This window comes from Phocoena sinus, chromosome 2 (genome assembly GCF_008692025.1).
Source record: "Phocoena sinus isolate mPhoSin1 chromosome 2, mPhoSin1.pri, whole genome shotgun sequence".
Taxonomy (NCBI): Eukaryota; Metazoa; Chordata; class Mammalia; order Artiodactyla; family Phocoenidae; genus Phocoena; species Phocoena sinus.
In genome coordinates, this window is record NC_045764.1 from 60218533 (window position 1) to 60237572 (window position 19040).

The following is a 19040-nucleotide window of genomic DNA, read 5'->3' on the forward strand; positions in this document are numbered from 1 at the left end:
ATGTATCTGCTGCATCTCTTTCTCTCTGAAAGCCCTACAATTTGTACACTTTTTCTCCCTACCTATCCTTCCTTTATCTTATTTTCCGATCATTTTCATTGCCCCATCTTTTGCCTTTGTAGTTTGGAAAACATTTCACAAGTTGGTCTTTCTGTAGTGTCTAATTTGTTATCTACTGCATCCATAGCAGATTTTAACTTGGTCACTATAGTTTTCATCCCTCAGAATCCTTTCAGATTGCTCCCTTCCCACAACTGATATTCAGCTTTCACACCTTTTAATGACAATGTTTCTGAGAACAAAAACCTTACTAGATTGATAGGTGGGAGATCCAGCAACCAGAATGGAGGTTGGAAACGGTGGTGTTGGTAGCTGGGAACTTAATATGGACAGGCTCCTTTTAGGGAGGTACTAGAGACAAACTCTGGATCTATGAACACTGTTTACAAAGTATCAATACTTCTGGTCCAAGAGACCAGAGAGAAATTTAAGTGTTGTGCCTTGTAGGACCATTCTTCTAGACTTGGCCCCTCCCAAATGAGGAGTTCTCTCTCAGGAAGGTTCTCCTCAGGTGTACTCCATCACTTCTTTCATTCATCAACAATGCTGCTTAACAAAAATTATTCTGGGTTTTTTGGCATGTGAGTGGCATCAAGCTTTAGTTTCCAACACATATGCAGGTATTTCCCCATCCATCTATTCATCTATTGGTTTTTTCAATGGGAACTTAGATGTGTAAAGATTGGAAGGTGTGTTTTGTCTGCTATTTTGCCCAACACTATTATCTGTATTCTTGCCACTATACAATAATATACTTTTAATTAATCCATGTTTCTAGATAATATTTTCTGATTTCCATTTCACCAATTCAAAGGGATTTACCAACATGCCATCCCTCACACCCCAATCATCACACTTCAGGATACAAATGCCACACAAATAACACCCCTTCCTAAGGGATCTTTTACCAGGTCAGGTACGATGATAACTGGTGAGATCCCAGAAAGCAAGGTAGAAAGAATTAACAGTGACCAAGGAGGGCTGCCATGAAAGACTGCATGATCAAATATAACTTCTCACAGATGAAGCAAAGAAGTCTCCTGAAAAAAGAGATAACCACACAGTACTGCATCCACTTGCCCTACAACCAAAGAGCTTCAGGAGCAGAGGGTCTGCTTCATCCACATCTGGATGACAAAAACCATGCTTGACACAAAGAATCTAATCATGCACAGCTTGCTGAGCTAAACTCCACATGGCTGGTAGGCCAAGGTATTTGGTAATGAGGGCTCACCTTCACAGTCTCTCATCAAAAATCTCCCTTTACAGAGAAGTTTACTAGGAACAATGGCAGCTTTTCCACTCATGAGTCCCTTCTCAGTGGAGGACTGATAGCAACCTGTTTTGGTTTTATCTTATTCATAGACAAATAATTTGGGAGCTTACTAATCATGCCCATAAAAGCAACTCCTCAGGCCAGTTAGGTGGCCACATTGCTTACATGGAAAATGGTCTGTGAGCCCTCATGCACAGCTCAAAGGAGTATAAACTGTCTAGTCTTTCTACAGGGCAATCTGGTAATACTTAGCAAACTTAATAATGGAAACCCCAAAACCCACCAATCCCACTCTTCAGTATATATCTCCATAAAATAAAACAAAGATTATTACTGTAGCATTGTTTATGGAACATAAACATCAGTAGGGGAGTATAAGTAAGATGGATATGTAGCATGCATGGATAAGAGTATGCACATAGAATACAACAGTCAGAAGTAAGGAACCAGAATTACATACAGCCACAGGATAAATCATTTAAATGCAGGGCTGAATTTTTTTAAAAAGAATAAAGTAAGATGTACAGTCAATGCCATTTATGAAAATTACAAACTATACACAGAAAACACTATGTATTTTCCAAAGATATAGAAAGATCTAAAGACGTATATTAGAGATTTCCCTGGTGGTGCAGTGGATAAGCCTCTACACTCCCAATGCAGGGGGCCTGGGTTCAATCCCTGGTCAGGGAACTAGATCCCACATGCATGCCACAACTAAGGAGGCTGCATGCCACAGCTAAGGAGCTGGCAAGCCGCAACTAAGACCCAGAGCAACCAAATAAACAAATAAATATTTTAAAAAATAAAATAGGGCTTCCCTGGTGGCGCAGTGGTTGAGAGTCCACCTGCCGATGCAGGGGACATGGGTTCGTGTCCCGGTCCGGGAGGATCCCACATGCCACGGAGTGGCTGGGCCCGTGAGCCATGGCCGCTGAGCCTGCGTGTCCAGAGCCTGCACGTCCGGAGCCTGTGCTCCACAATGGGAGAGGCCACAACAGTGAGAGGCCTGCGTACCGCAAAAAAATAAATAAATAAATAAAATAAAATAAAGATGTATACTAACTAGATTAGAGTGGGTGCTTATGGGAGGAAGTAAAATGAGTAGAAACAGGGAAATGAGTGGGATAAAAATAACAACAAAATAACCAATCAAGACATGGGTCTAGCCCTTGGGATGCCAGAAGTGAGAAGCATGACTCTTCTCCTAAAGTTTAGGAAATAGGTAAGGGAGAAAAAGAAATCCAAATAAACTCACCTGGGACAATATATTCGTAAGAGCTCTACTTAAACAAAAAACTGTTCTAAGTATGCTAAGACAAAATTAATATAATTTATTTTTAAAGGAGCCAGGAATATTTTACATATTTGAGAGAAAAATTCAGTAAATACTGATTTTTTTTAATCAAGAAAGTATGATCATTAAGATTATAATCAATAATCTAAAGCAACCATATGACCAAACTGACCAAACGGAGAATTTGATGATTTGTCTGAAATTAATAGGTCTATAACATCCTAAGATTAATCTGAGTACAACACCTGCCATATAAAGACCCTGAAGACAAAATCCCGAACAGGGGATACACTATAACCTGGCACAGAGAATCTACACAAACTCAATTTTTAATTTACACACTTGTCATAGAAATCATGTTACAAAATGTTTATACCACGGACCAATTCCTGTGAATGAAATAACATCTAAAACCATGGCATCATGTAGAAAATGAACTTTAGAAAATTCAGTAGGAAGAAAGTCACTGTTCAGTACCCCTTTATTAGTATAGCACTGATACAAACACAGTCTTAAACAGAAGGGGTGGGGAGAAAAACTGGAACACATTTCATCCTTGAAATGGACAAAGAGGAAGAAACTACTTTAGCATTTCACACAACACAGCTGAGCAGGAAGAAGAACTTAAAAAATCACTTCCCTTGGCATATTGGTCTATTCTCATTAAATTACAACTGAATCTGCCAGTGATGCTTTACAATATAATAGGTTCTTCAGGATGTCATTAGCAAAATAATCTGGATTGGATGTGCCATTACACAGCTTTCTGAAATCTATAATAAATGATCTGGGGGAAGAGGGAGGTCATTATTTTTCAAGTGTACAAAACAGCAGAAACTTCAAGCTTTTTTTGCTACTGAACCCAAACTATACACCAAAGTTTGTAAAATGAGCAACAATAATCAAATCAACACATGCACAATTAATACAACAGACAAAGGGAGTAGCCTTCTCTAAAGACTGCAATCCTGTGTGATGCAGATTTAATTTAGGTCACAGAAAATTCTACAAAGACCTGACAGCTTCTGCTTTGACTGGATGAAACTTGCTGCATACATCAGCATAAATAGTTAGGTTCAACCTTACCTACACCAAGCAAAATCAAGTAACCTTCCTAAAGCTGAGAGAGGAAGCTACATCTTTACCTCCACCTTGAATTGTAGGGATCTTTTGATTTATCCTAGAAATGGTGCTCTCTTTCAGAAACTGATGATTATAGTAAAGAAAACCCACAGCTTAAAAAGAGCCCCCAGAAAGAAATCTATAAAAGGTAAGCTCTCCAACTAGAAGCACGCTTTAAATAATTAAGTCTTTCTGGCTTCTGTTGAGTATCCTTAACAGGGTAGCTGTGGAACACCATATCACTGATCTAATGTCACTTGTGTTTGCATTCTAAAAACCTCCCACACACACACCAAAAAAAAAAAAAAAAAATTCGTAAAACAAAAAATAGCTTTTTAGAATCACTTCAGTACACCTCTAAAAAACACATCCTATAATAAAGTTTAAATACAATGTTTGAGGGTTGAAAAATTTAATCCACAGGTCAGAACTAGTCTGTCTATACTAATATAGGAAACCAAGATAAAATACAACTGCTAATAATTAATTATTTAACATTAAATTGCTCACTAATTAAAGAAACATTCTTTCCTACAGTAAAAAAAAAAAAAAAAATCCCCTAAATCGCAAAAACAATGCAGAGTTTGAAATAAGTTGCTGAAATAGGTTGTAACATACACAATGTTGGGTTTTTAAAAAATATTTATTTACTTATTTGGTTGCACCAGGTCTTACTTGCGGCAGGTGGGCTCCTTAGTTGTGGCATGCAAACTCCTAGTTGCAGCATGCATGTGGGATCTAGTTCCCTCAACAGGGATCGAACCCAGGCCCACTGCGTTGGAAGCGTGGAGTCTTATTCACTGCACCACCAGGGAAATCTCCATAATGTTGTTAATGTGAAATTTTGAAACTTATAAAAGCACCATATAATATGATACACAAATATTTAGTAAACTATAAAAACATGCATAGGTTTGAAAAACAGCAAATTCATAAAACTGATTACTTCTGAGACAGGGAGAGGGATGAGACTGGGAGGGATGCACAAGGGTCTCAACTACCTTGATTTTATAATCTGTATATTTATAAGATAAACTGGTAATATATTTTTGGCAGGCACTTTATATATTGGTCAATATGTTAGTCTTAATATGGATCTGCATGCTTCAAATATCTTATAATTTTTAAAAAATGAAAACAAAACACACAAAATTAACTCAAAATAGATCACAAAGCTAAATGTAAAACACAAAACTAAAATTCTGGAAAATAACAGGAAAAAAAATCTAAGTGACCTTGGGTTTGATGATGACTTTTTTTTTTTTTAAGATTTTTTTGATGTGGACCATTTTTAAAGTCTTTATTCAATTTGTTACAATATTGCTTCTGCTTTATGTTTTGGTTTTTTGGCCGTGAGGCATGTGGGATCTTGTGGGATCTTACCTCCCTGACCAGGGATTAAACTTGCATCCCCTGCACTGGAAGGCGAAGTCCTAAGCACTGGACCACAAGGGAAGTCCCTAATGATGATTTTTTAGATACAACACCAAAAGCATGATCCAAGTAATAAAGAAACCTATAAGTTGGACTTCATTAAAATTAAAAACTTCTGTTCTGTGAAAGACATAGTTAATGAAAAGACAAGTCACACACTGGGAGAAATATTAGCAAAAGTAAATCTGATAAAGGAGTGTTACCCAAAATATACAAAGAACTCAAACTCAACAATAAGAAAACAAAAACATGATTAAAAGTAGATGGAGGGGGGCTTCCCTGGCGGTACAGTGGTTGGGAATCTGCCTGCCAATGCAGGGAACACGGGTTCGAGCCCTGGTCTGGGAAGATCCCACATGCCACGGAGCAACTAGGCGCATGAGCCACAACTACTGAGCCTGCGCATCTGGAGCCCGTGCTCTGCAACACGAGAGGCCGCGATAGTGAGAGGCCCACGCACTGCGATGAAGAGTGGCCCCCGCTTGCTGCAACTAGAGAAAGCCCTCGCACAGAAATGAAGACCCAACACAGCCAAAAATAAATAAATAAAGAGTGAAGTAAGTCAGAAAGAGAAAGACAAATACCGTATGCTAACACATAAATATGGAATCTAAGAAAAAAAAATGCCATGAAGAACCTAGGGGTAAGACGGGAATAAAGACACAGACCTACTAGAGAATGGACTTGAAGATATGGGGAGGGGGAACGGTAAGCTGTGACAAAGTGATAGAGTGGCATGGACACATATACACTACCAAACGTAAAACAGATAGCTAGTGGGAAGCAGCTGCATAGCACAGGGAGATCAGCTCCGTGCTTTGTGACCACCTAGAGGGGTGGGATAGGGAGGGTGGGAGGGAGGGAGACGCAAGAGGGAAGAGATATGGGAACATACGTATATGTATAACTGATTCACTTTGCTATAAAGCAGAAACTAACACACCATTGTAAAGCAATTATACTCCAATAAAGATGTTAAAAAAATAAAAAATAGATAGATGAGCATTTTAAAAAAAAAGTAGATGAGGGACTTCCCTGGTGGTGCAACAGATAAGAATCTGCCTGCCAATGCAGAGGACATGGGTTTGAGCCCTGGGAGATCCCACATGCCACGGAGCAACTGAGCCCATGTGCCACAACTACTGAGCCTGCACTCTAGAGCCCATGAGCTGCAACTACTGAGCCTGCGAGCCACAACTACTGAGCCTGTGCACCACAACTACTGAAGCCCATGTGCTGCAACTACTGAAGCCCGCATGCCTAGAGCCTGCACTCCGCAACAAGAGAAGATACCTCAATGAGAAGCCTGCACACCGCAATGAAGAGCAGCCCCTGCTTGCCACAACTAGAGAAAGCCTGCAGGCAGTAACGAGAACCCAACAAAGCCAAAAAACAAAAAAAAAAAGGAGATGGGACTTCCCTGGTGGTCCAGTGGTTAAGACTCTGTGCTCCCAATGGAGGGGGCAAGGGTTTAATCTCTGGTCAGGGAACTAAGATCCTGCATGCCACGTGGCACAACAAAAAAATAAATAAATAAATAAATAAAAAGTAAACAAAAGACCTAAAGACACCTAACCAAAAAAGATATACATGTGAAAAAATAAACACATGTAAAGATGCTCAACATCATAGGCCATTAGGGAACTGCAAATTAAAACGACGAGATACTACACCATACACCTATTAGAATGGCTAAAATTCAAAACACTGACAACACCAAATGCTGACAAGGATGTGGAGCAACAGGAACTCTCATTCATTGCTGGTAAGTATGCAAAATGGTACAATCACTTTGGAAAACAGTTTGGCAATTTCTTACAAAGCTAAACTGAGTCTTATTATATGATCTAGCAATTGCAGTCTGATTTGAGAACCAATGTCCACAAAAAAATCTGCACATGAATGTTTATAGCAGCTTTATTCATAATTGCAAAAACCTGGAAGAAATCAAGATATCCTTCAATTGGTAAATGGATAAACTATGGTAAATGCACACAATGAAGTATTATTCAGCAATGAAAATAAACGAGTTATCAAGTCACAAAAAGACATGGAGGAACCTTAAAGGTATACTGCTAAGTGAAAGAAGCCAGTGTGAAAAGACTATATTATATGATTTCAACTATATGACAGTCTGAAAAAGGCAAAACTATAGAAACAGTAAAAAGATGAGTGGCCGTATCAGCAGTCTGGGGGCAAGAGAGGGAGGGATGAACAGGTAGAACACAGAGGATTTACTGGGCAGTAAAACTATTCTGTATGATACTATAATGGTAGACCCAGGACATTATGAATTTGTCAAAACCCATGAAGGTGTACAACATAAAGAGTGAACCCTAATGCAAACTTTGGGCTTTAGTTCATATAATATATCAATATTGGTTCATTAATGATAACAAATGTACCACTATTCTGCTTCAACCTTAAATGAGTGTACTGCAATTCAATTTTAGCACTAACCACTCAGAGTTAGTCTAGAACCCACAAACCAAAGGGCATTATCCCAAACAAGACTGCACTTACTTTAGATGCCAGCCACACTTCAGGGATCTCCAGGCCACCTGCATTTCTAATCAACTGGCCACAAATTCAGAGATTTCTATGATCACTTCAGTTTGATAACTTGCTAGGACAACTCCCATAACTCAGAAAAGCATTATACTTATGATTATAGTTTTATTATAAAGGATACACATATTGCAAGGTCTGAGATGGTCCTGAATGAAGGGCTTCCATGCCCTCTCCCCATGAATGAGGGTGCATCATCCTCCCAACACATCAATATCTTAACCAATCAAAAAACGCCACTGAGCTTTGGTATCCAGAGTTCTTATTAGGGTTTCATTACATAGGCATAATTGACTAAATCACTGGCCACATGATTAAACTCAATCTCCAAACCTTCTCTACCTCCCCAGAAGTCAGGCTGGCCCAAAGTCCCAACCCTCTAATCATGTGGTTGGTGTTTCTGGTGACCAGGTCCCATCCTGAAGTTACCTAGAGGAACACCATGAATTCCCATATTAGCATAACAAAAGCACATCTCATTCATCCAAAAACTAAGTTAATACCCTCACTGTGCAAGAATCTTCTCTTAATTTTTTGACAAAATATTAAAGCAAAGTTTAATGACACAAACTCTTTTAGCTTCCTAAGAGGCCAGTGATACAAAAGGGATGAAAGGAAGGGAGTACTGACTAGAAGGCAACGTTCAAGGGGAGCACATTTCACAACTAGCTCAGATTGGAAATCACATCAAATAAAAGTTATCAAAAAGAATCAAGAGGGGGCTTCCCTGGTGGCACAGTGGTTAAGAATCCACCTGCCAATGCAGTGGACATGGGTTCGAGACCTGGTCCGGGAAGATTCCACATGCCACAGAGCAACTAAGCCCGTGCACCACAACTACTGAGCCTGTGCTCTAGAGCTGGCGTGCCACAACTACTGAGCCCACGTGCCACAACTAATGAAGCCCACATGCCTACAGCCCATGCTCCACAACAACAGAAGCCACCACAGTGAGAAGCCCGTACACCGCAATGAAGAGTAGCCCCCGCTCGCAGCAACCAGAGAAAGCCTGCGCACAGCAATGAAGACCCAACACAGCCAAAAATAAATAAATAAATTTATTTTAAAAAAAAAGAATCAAGAGAAACCAATGCCATGTTTGCTAACATTGAGGCATATGTCAGTATAAAACCCAGAACTGGCATACTGTTAATATAAAACCCATTTAAATCCATTTTTAAATGCATACATTGGTTATAGCACATAACAATGGCTATGGTCTATCATGATCAAATGGAATCCATACTGAATGAATTAACAATAGGGGAATAAAATGGAATGTAAATCAAGTTGCATTCTTTCCAAAATCTGCCCCTTTCCATAGACTTAAGTGAAGGAGCAAGGACTCAAAAACTATGTCACAAACCAAAGCGTTGAGGGTCAAAAATTATATTTTATAGAACTGTCATTTTCCTCACCAACACCAATAAATAAGTTATTAAATCTACCCTTTTGGCAAAATAAAGTCATTTCAATAGAACTAAAAGTTCTACGGTTTCAATGTCAACTCTTCTAAAAATAAACATTGCTGCCGTGCCTCATAATTCAAATTGCAGCAGCAAGTCATTATTCTGTTTTATTCTTTTGACACATTTTAACTCATTTTATACACCAAGAATTTGTTTCTGTTCTATAATCCTTGAAAAAAATGTTTATGGGAAGGCAATTTCATTTTGCTAGGTTGACAGTGACAGTCCCTTGGGGGAGAGACCAACTCAAGCAGGACTGAAGCAGCTGTTAGGAGCCAATTTTCCTACCTGTTAATTGCTTTTGTGACTAGGCTACACCAGCTCAGACATCCACCTGGCAAGCAGCAGATAAATCGAAATAGTCATATCTCAGGAGTTTGAAAATTAGAAGGCTTTCCCCTTTCCGCTGAAAGAATTTAACTAGGGAACAGAACAGCAAAGAAAGAGAAAAACGTCAAAAGTACATAAACATTTATTGCAAAAACACTCATTGTACCTTCCTGATTACCAGAAAATAAAGAAAAGAAAAAGCTTTAAAAAGAAGAATTTTATAAACAGCCAATAGAAAAAGCATTCTTTTGGTCATTCAACAAATATTAACTGGAATGCCTACTATGGCAGATATTGTTCTAAGTGCTGGGGATACAGCATTAAACAAAACAGAATGTCTATGTCCCCAACAGAGGAGATAAACAAGAAATAAATAACTATCAGTTAGTCATTAGGTGCTAAGAAGAAAATAAAATATGGCCATTTGATAGTGTTGGAGAAGCACTAATTTATAGCGAGTTGTCAAGGAAAACCTCTTTGAAGAAGGAACATTTAAAGCTGAGACTTAAAAATGACAAGAAGGATATAGCCAAGCAACAGTCTGGGGGAAAACGATTCCCACAGAGCTACAAGTAGTAGAAGTCCCTGAAGCTAGAATGACTTTACAGAACAGAAAAGAAGGTCTATGTGGCTGGAGTTTCATGAATAGGGTTAAGAATGACAGCAGATAAGGTCTCCTTCAAAATGCCACAGCCATTTCAAAGTCATCAGTTGGGAAGATAAAAATAAAACTGTGACCGATGAGCTATTCATGGGAACTTGCTTTTGGACTAGTAATGACCACCAGGAAACTGTCAATAGAAAAAAAGAGAAACATGAGTTAAGGGCAGAGGTTTCTGAATCAGAAAGGATCAGCATCACAGTCTTAGCAGAACCAGTGTTTCAGTCACTCTAAGAGCGATAATGTTCTAAGTAAGATCAATATCTAAGGCTGGCATGTTAAAACACAGAAATCATAAATGAACTCTAGACGGAAATGAATGTTTCTGGACATGCTTGTCCTAATCCCTGCCAGATCTACTTATTCCAGATAGTCCAGAGATAGATCTCTTTTTAAAATTTAAATATAAACAATGGATACCATAAAATAATACCTGCCTAGAATAGAAATTTCTGAAAAGTTTGCCATGGGTAATGCTTTTCCTAGAATCAAAAATTAGGATTTTAAAAACAAAAACAAATTTAGTAAGTACTGGTAAGCACAAAGTAAGTCTTTGGGTTTAAAAGCATCTATAACATTAAACGGTGCTATATTTTAAAAATAAAACACATCTATTAAAATAGAACTCATCTTATTTGAAGGACAAACTATATTTTCCAGCACTGAAAGATTCATGGATATACAGCACTGCTGCATAACGCCAACAAGATTTTTTGTAATGGTGCTATAATGTAAAAATTCCCGAACCATGCTTACTGCTACTGAATAGACACATTTCTCTACAAAAGCATTTTGGTAAGGCTCTATTCATTTTGGGAAAAAAGAATAGAAAAATAATGGAGATCAAAAGTTTGCTTTAGATGAGGTATGTGGCAATGTGTCTTCAAGCCACATGCTATTTAAAAAAAAAGAACACTGGCATCTAGAATCCTACCTCTAACACTAAATTGAACCTCAGTTTTCCTCATCAGTAAAATGAGGATAATACCAACTCCTTTCACAAGATTGAGAGGAAGATTAAATGAAACGTAATAGGTGAAGATTAATGGAATCCAGTCTTACACGGTAATCACAATATCCATTAAAGGAATGGGGCAAACACATGTTAAAAAGAGAGAGAGAAAAAAATCATAAATTATAGGTTATAAGCAATAAATACAATGTAAATAGTACTCCTCCCGTTGAATATACTACAGGCCAAACTCCTCTGTTTTACCTATGAAGAAATAAAAGCTCAGAGAGGTTAAGTGACCAGCCCAAAGTTAAAAAGCAGGCAGAAAAGGGGCTAAAATCTTGCTTAACTACTAAATCTGGCACACATTTTATAGAGGACTTTCACATACAAGATCCAGTTGATCTTCACTATGAGGTAGTTAATTTGACCCATGAGAAAACCCAAGGCACCAAAGTTAGCTAGCCAGTTAGTGATGGAACCATGAGTAAAACCCAGGACACTGAATACTGCTTCTCTTAAGACAGAGACTGAAAGCCTTTCTTACTCATAACTTGACTAATACAAAAAACTATGCCTTAGCAAGCAATCACATTCTTGTACTCAACTAATAATTATGTTAAAGTCATACTACAAAGACATAAATGTTTCCATTCTGTATTTAATAGAATCAATCAGCTTCTTAACATAAAAATGCTCAAATCAAAGACAAGTTTTTTGACATATTTCCCAAACTAAAACCTCAGTAGATACTGGTTTAGTGCACGGCAGCAAGAATTATTTTTATTCTGTTTGTTCATAGATTATTTAAACAGGACAGCTGGGTTAGTGAGTTGCTGAATATTTTATCATAATCAAGCAGTAGGTTGTTTCTATCACTGATGACCCCAATATTCACATTCTTAAAAATTACTTAATCCTTTAAATTGCCCTTTCTTTCATGTAAGATTCTGTAGTTAACCCGTAGGTCAATCAGTTCTTGTACTTAAGATGATTCACTTTCATAAAATAATTATGCTACAAATACTGCATTATTATGCAGCTGAAGGGACAGGCTGGGAAACTGATTAAAAGGACTCAAGTAGAGATGAGCCAATTGAAAAATACAGCATCTAAATAACAGTTACACTTACAATACATTTTTCTGAATGTCATTAAAAATATATATACATCTGCTTGATATTCCTAATTCTTGCTTTAAAAGGGATCAAGCTTTGAAGGAAGATTTCTAGGTTTAACAAGAGAACATGGCACAGCAATGTAGGAGGTCAGAGCTCAGCTACCATGAAGGTTTTCAGACCGTTTGTGCAAATAAGAGCGTGTTCCCTGAGTTCCAAACAGGTCTCTGCTCAAAACCACGTTCAAAGATGTGAAAATGGAGGGCCAAATGCATAAAAGTAATTTCTGAGTTTTGCAACTAATAACTGGCAACATTATTTTTGGGTGAGTGAGAGAAAAGAACCATTACATTAACACGCAAATGAGCAGCAATCACTCACACTACCTTCCTATGTAAGAGAAGAACAAATATATAACTGGGGTGGGGATCAAGCACTTGAAATAGTTATGGCCAGAGATTACCATCAAAGTAACTGCTTAGCTCAGTTCATAAGACTTCACTTGGACTCATCAAGGATTGTCATCCAAAAGGCACAGCCTGAATGCACTAAGCTTTCTGGTGAATTGAGATTGTGCATACGTACGTTGCTTGCCTGTCTTCTGAGCATTTTTAAAACTATATTTGATAATAATGCAATTTTGAATCCCTTTTACCTAGTGTTAATTTTATAGTATACTTTTTAGGTAGACAAAACACTCAATAAATGGGTTAGAGATTCAACTGATAAAACAAGGCCCAGCTTGTGAAAAAGCAACACTACACGTAACACTTGATCCTCACAGCTTCCTCAGCCATAGCTCTAAAAAAGACACACAATTCAGAATGATCATGCTGAAGCATCTTATGAATTAATACAGATAAATTCTGTATTAATCCACTTTTTTCTGTATTAAAATTATCTAAAATTGATCATTTGAAATTGACTGTTATGTAGCATAATCAATAATTGAAATACTCCATTCCTCAATCACCTTGGTTATGCAGGAGTTTTCTGCAAACATAGTTCTCTAGAGAAATTCACATTTAAAGGGTTCCACTAATTACAGTCTTCATCCAACACACATTTATTAAGCACTTATTGTGTACCACGCACTATCAGTACAAGAAACAGCATGCTGAATCAAATTAGCCCTTGCCTTTGGAGGTAGAGGGCATGGCTTACAGAAAGGCAAATATTACATAATGCAACAAGTGCTATAAGAAATGTGCACTAATCACTGAGCATTAAACGATTAGTAGGAGTTTGGTAAATATACTAGAGATTGCTCATGAGGAGAGGGGAGTAGGACAGACCTACAGCCTGTGCAAAGTTGTATAGGTAGAAAAGAGTACTTATTTGGCAGGGCAACAACAGAGCTCAATAATAGCAAAAGTAAGCAATGACCAGAACAGGGCACAAAGGATGTTCAAAAAGCCACGTCAGGAGTTTAGCCTTTATCTCAACGAAAATGTGAAGCACTAAAAAGTTTCAAGCAGGGATGTGATAATGATTTTGGTTTAGAGAAATCCTTCTGGCTACACAACAGAAGGAAGGAATAAACTTGGAGGCAATCAAATCTAGTAGATTTATTAAAAGACTATTAAAATCACTACTACCTTTAGATCAAGGCAACAGGATCTGGCCTTCCTGTGGCCACACCTCTCTCCATGTAATAAGCAGAGAAAAGGGCCAAGAGGAACTGTCACTTTACTTGGTCTCACCCCAAGAGACCACTTTCCACCGACCTGGAATCCCAGAACTCCTAGCCTAAATGTCAGAGCCCATTTCCAGGAAAGGTCCTCATGCAGGTATGTGCAACCCTAGGCCTGAAAGGTAGCCAAAGGGCAGGTGCTGAGGGAAGATAGGGGCTGTGGAGAAAGCTTAGACATTTTACCACAATTTTAAATATATATATGTATGTATATATATAATATTTGTAATACTGTATATATTATAAATAAACATTTAAGAAATATTTTATTGCGGTAAAATATATTTTATAATATATAAGGATATATATACATAAGTATATATAATATAGACAATATTACAATATTGCATATATTATATGCAATATTGAAAATTAGCAATTTCATACCATACTCATGTATAAATGAATATTTGTGCCTAGAAACCTAACTTTTTTAATGATATATAGTCCTGATCTGAAATTTTAAATTTTTTAACTTTTTGAGAATTTCTGAAGAATTCTCTGACAGAAAATATTTCCCCTATAAAACAGACATACTAAAGTCAGGATCAACATACTAGAAAGTCAAAGCAATCTGAAGATAGATAAGCCAACCAGGTGTTAATAACAGGCTGGTGAAACAAAAAAGAAAAATCATTTAGTGAAGGATCAATGTGTGGCTAAAGGCAGATATTTGTTATACACAAATGAGCTACTGTATTGCACAGCTCTTCTCATGAGTGTACAGAGATGCATTACCCTCACATTAAATAAAGACTCAGTGAGCAAAACACTGTGGCAAGCATCTGTTGGCTAATGACAAAGAAAACCATAGACCCTTTGAGGCCAATTTCCATCCAGCTGTAAGCATGGAAGCAGCAAACACACATACTGCTTTTCAATATCAATCCCAAATAACCATGAAAAAGAAGCTTCTCGGCTTTCAAAGGCGTTACAAGTATTAATTACATATGCTAAACAATACACTTAGAAAAAGTTAACTCTAAATAAGCAGATATCGAAATATATAACTGCATTTTATTCTCATTCCACCTTTGTCTCCACATCCATAGTAAGGAGAATTGGCCTACAGAAGGCACTAAACAAAACTGTAAACTAGGCAAAGTTTGTCTTCTGCATCCAATCACTTACATTATCAGTTACTTTTTTCTGTCTTTATTTCACTACCTTTTCCTGCCTACCCTAACCCCAACATTCTTTTATTTTCCAGGACCTCTGCTGTAATGTTCTCTGAGGCCCGCCTTGGCCTCCCTTGCTCCTGTGTTGAATTTATTTACCTATATTTTTCTCAATGCATGTGACCTGATAAAAGAACAGCACCTGCAAACATCCATAACTCCCTTCCTTTTGCCTCTCCTTCCATCCAGGACTAATGCTTTCACCTAAGCTCAAGACCACACTCTCTCTTGCCTTCTCAGAAACCTTTGAAATACCCTTTATCTTACCAATGTATTCAACTTTCTCTCTTCACTAGCATCTTTCCTTCATTACATAAACACATTTAAGTCTCTACCTAAAAAAACAACAAAACCTTTAGCTTAAAAGGCAAATAAATCCTACTATATGGAACTTACCCTATGGTGTCCTCCCTTTCGTCTCTGCCCTCACGCAAATTCCCTCTCCAGTCCACAGCAATACGACTTCTGCTAACACCATTATATTAATCCAAGAGTTCTTAGCCTATGGCAGTAGGGTCTGTGGATAGAATTCAGAAGATCCATGAACTTAGATGGCAAAATAAATTATTTCTTTATTTTCTCCAAACCTCTAAAATTACTAATATATATACTGTACTTACAAATTTACTAAATTACTATTGGCCTGCCACTATATCTTGTTGTGTAGTATGTTAATTAAGCACATATTACTTTATCACAATTTGTTTGGTAATGATATTTTAGTATAATTGCTTTCCTTTGTAATCCTATGTATTTTATTTCATCCATCTGGGGCAAACTGTATTTTCCAAATATGCTGCAAAAATATCTCCCATTCCACATGCTCTTCTATGATGTAAATTTGCCACTTCCCCATAAAGAGGTAGAGCCTAATTCCCTTCTCCTTAAATCCAGAGTGGCACTTAACTTGCTAGTAACCAAGAGAGTGTGGTGGAAGTGACACTGAGTGACTTCTAATGCTGGTTAAGGAAAAGTCATGCAGGTTCTGGGACTAGGTTTGGGGTGATTTGTTAAACAGCGATTAACCAGTGATTACCAGAACAAAATTCAGTACCTGGAACTAGAGTACTAACATAACAAAAACATGTGATACTGGCTTTGGGATTGGGTGGTAGACACAAGGTGGAAGGGCCCTAAGAATCTCATTAGCAAAAGCTTGATGAGCCTTGGGAAGGTTACTCGAGAAGCCTTAAAGGAGTGAGTAAAATGCTCTCAGAAGCTGGAGGAAAGAAGACCCTTGTTATAAAGCGGCAGAAAATTTAGTAAAACTGTTGCCTCTGCTAAGTTAAAAAGCAGAAAATGTTGATAATGAATTGTTACTTCTAGCTAAGGTAATTCCCAAGCAGAAGGTCCAAAGTGTCAACTGATTTCTTTTATATGTATAGTATTGTAGAAGGTACAGATAGAGAGATGAGTTAAAGAAAGTATTCTGTTTTCAAGCAAAATTTAAGGAAATATAAAGGAACCAGCAATTGCTGCGTTCAAAAGTAAAACTATTTTCATCTACAATCTCTCCCAGCAGAGAATGCTCAAAGTAAGAAAAGGTCTGAAGACAAAGATCAAATAGAGGGTGTTGAAAGGAAAATCTGGTCTCCAGGAAGAGAGGAAGCCAACGGTGTTACTGAAAAATCCTTTATTAACACCCGGTTTCTCCTTGATCTCCTTCCCAGTGCCTTTTTCTGTACTTGTCCACTAAAACTAGATGTGCTCAAGGCTTTTGTACTCAAATCCTGAGCAATTTCTTCTTCAACCACTCCTGAAAAATCTACTAACCCAAAAATCTCTCCCTCAAGCCCCCACCTCTCTCCAAGAATTGTACACAGATCTGCACATCTCCACTTGAATATCTCAGAGAAACCTCAAACTAAATTATTTCAAAACCCTATCCATCCCTACTCCACAAGTTATTTCTACACATGAACATGCATTGGGAATAAATAGCACTACCATCCATTTAATTGCACAATGTAGGAGTCATCCCTGATTTCTTCCTCTCCTTCTCCCTGCCCCCATCCTCCCCCAACCAAGAGTTAATAATATCAGTCATCAAGTTCTATAGATTCTACCTGCTAAACCTCTCTGGAGTCTACCCCCTCTTCAGTTACATCCTGCCTGGACTACCTTCCAAGCAGTCTCTCTGTTCCAATATATATTTCATACTATTCTCAAAATCACCTTCTTAAAACAAAATATTAAACATGTTAACCTCCTGCTTAAGACCCTTCAGAGATCCCTATCAAAACCTTTTGACAGGGTTTCCCTGGTGGCGCAGTGGTGGAGAGTCCACCTGCCGATGCAGGCCACACGGGTTCATGCCCCAGTCCGGGAAGATCCCACATGCCGCGGAGCAGCTAGGCACGTGAGCCATGGCCGCTGAGCCTGTACGTCCAGAGCCTGTGCTCCGCAACGGGAGAGGCCACAACAGTGAGAGGCCCACGTACCGCAAAAAAAAAAAAACCTTTTGACATAGCTTACAAGTAAGTACTTTTCGATCCAGCCCTCCCCTACAAACTACCCCACATACCATTTATTCTAAGTACGCCAAAATAAGGACCCAACATGATTAGGAGTACATACCTTTCCCCCTAGGAAGCAACTCCTGTTATGAATCCTAAGTACTCTGCTATGTATTTACTGCTTCAACAATTATAGAGCACCTACTCTGTGGCAAGTCTGGCAGGACCTATGCCAGGGCTAGGAATACAAAAATAAATGAGAAACAGGTCCTGGCCTCTTCCCTGGAAGCGCACAGAAAGAAGGAAAATAAGTACAACACGTGGATTTATAATGGAAGATAGCATGATGTGGTGGATTGACTATTCGAGGGGGGCAGAGAGGTAGAGCAGAGAGTAAGAAAAACAACAGGATAAATATAGTACTTTCTCCTGGAGCAGCAAGTCTCTTTGATGTAGAAACTTAAAACATTTTAATATTAATATACTCATTATAAGCAGAATACAAATTACATGAAAGATGCAATAAAATACTTTAAAATTCACGGGCCATTTTGGGTAAGAATGACTATCCAGAGTTAAAATTTAAAGTAATATGACTAAGCAGAAAGATAGCCACGTTAAGTCAGAGACCCTCTTAGAATTGAGCAACTCACACCACCTAAAGGCTGGCTTTTTGGCTCCACCTATCCAAAAAGCCAACACTAGCTGGGTGAAAATTCAGTGAAATACCACTGGATGGTCAAAAAGATTCTGTAGGACTCTTTGTTACAGCCAGCCTACACCTCTACACAGCCTCTATAGAGGGCTTCAGACATGGCAAGAAGGCTTACAGGTGACTGAGGAATCTTCAACTTACTCACTTGGCTCGGTCAGATTAAAGTTACCTGTAATTATACAAAGGAAGTCTAAGAAGACCAGGAAAAATTATACACTGGCTCCAACTCCTACAGAGATGATGAGTTAGCAAAACTGCTGATGCCCTTTCAGAAGATCAGCCCTTGGGGAAGTTACACAGGAAAAATGGAGAGACCTATGAGAAACACCTGCGGTGACAAGGACCCATTTTGAACTGGTATGTGTGGAATGGTGGCTTTGGCCTGAGGCAAGAGGCAGCCCACCAAAGCCATCGGATAACAAAACAGAAAAAGAACTACTGAAGTTCTGTTTTTGCTTTTCTTGTGTCCCAGCAACTATGTGCACACGACGTGGTCCCATATATGGGACAACCTCTGGTCTCTGGTCCTCAGGAAAATAGGAGCTGAGAAAAACAGCTGGATACACACTAACCTCCCTTGGCTGCTTCTTCACATCACCCTCTGCTCCTACACAAACCTCTTCCTCAAGAGAAACAGTAAAGAAGTGACCTGAGATTATATTGTATGGGGTTAGGAGTGACTGACTGACTCAAGCTCTCTGAGGCCTGGGG

The 19040-nt window shown here is 38.4% G+C and overlaps 1 protein-coding gene across 11 annotated transcripts in view; it reads right to left on the reverse strand.

Moving 5' to 3' along the window:
* PEAK1 (pseudopodium enriched atypical kinase 1) overlaps window positions 1–19040 on the reverse strand; it is a 302708-nt gene that overhangs the window by 220771 nt on the left and 62897 nt on the right. For 6 of the 11 annotated variants that reach the window (XR_004348631.1, XM_032623947.1, XM_032623945.1 and 3 more), the window contains one exon: window positions 15555–15675. The exons of the other annotated variants lie outside the window; for them this stretch is intronic. The gene's annotated coding sequence lies outside the window, so the exon portion shown is untranslated. The remainder of the gene's footprint in view (window positions 1–15554; window positions 15676–19040) is intronic. 11 annotated transcript variants of the gene reach the window in all.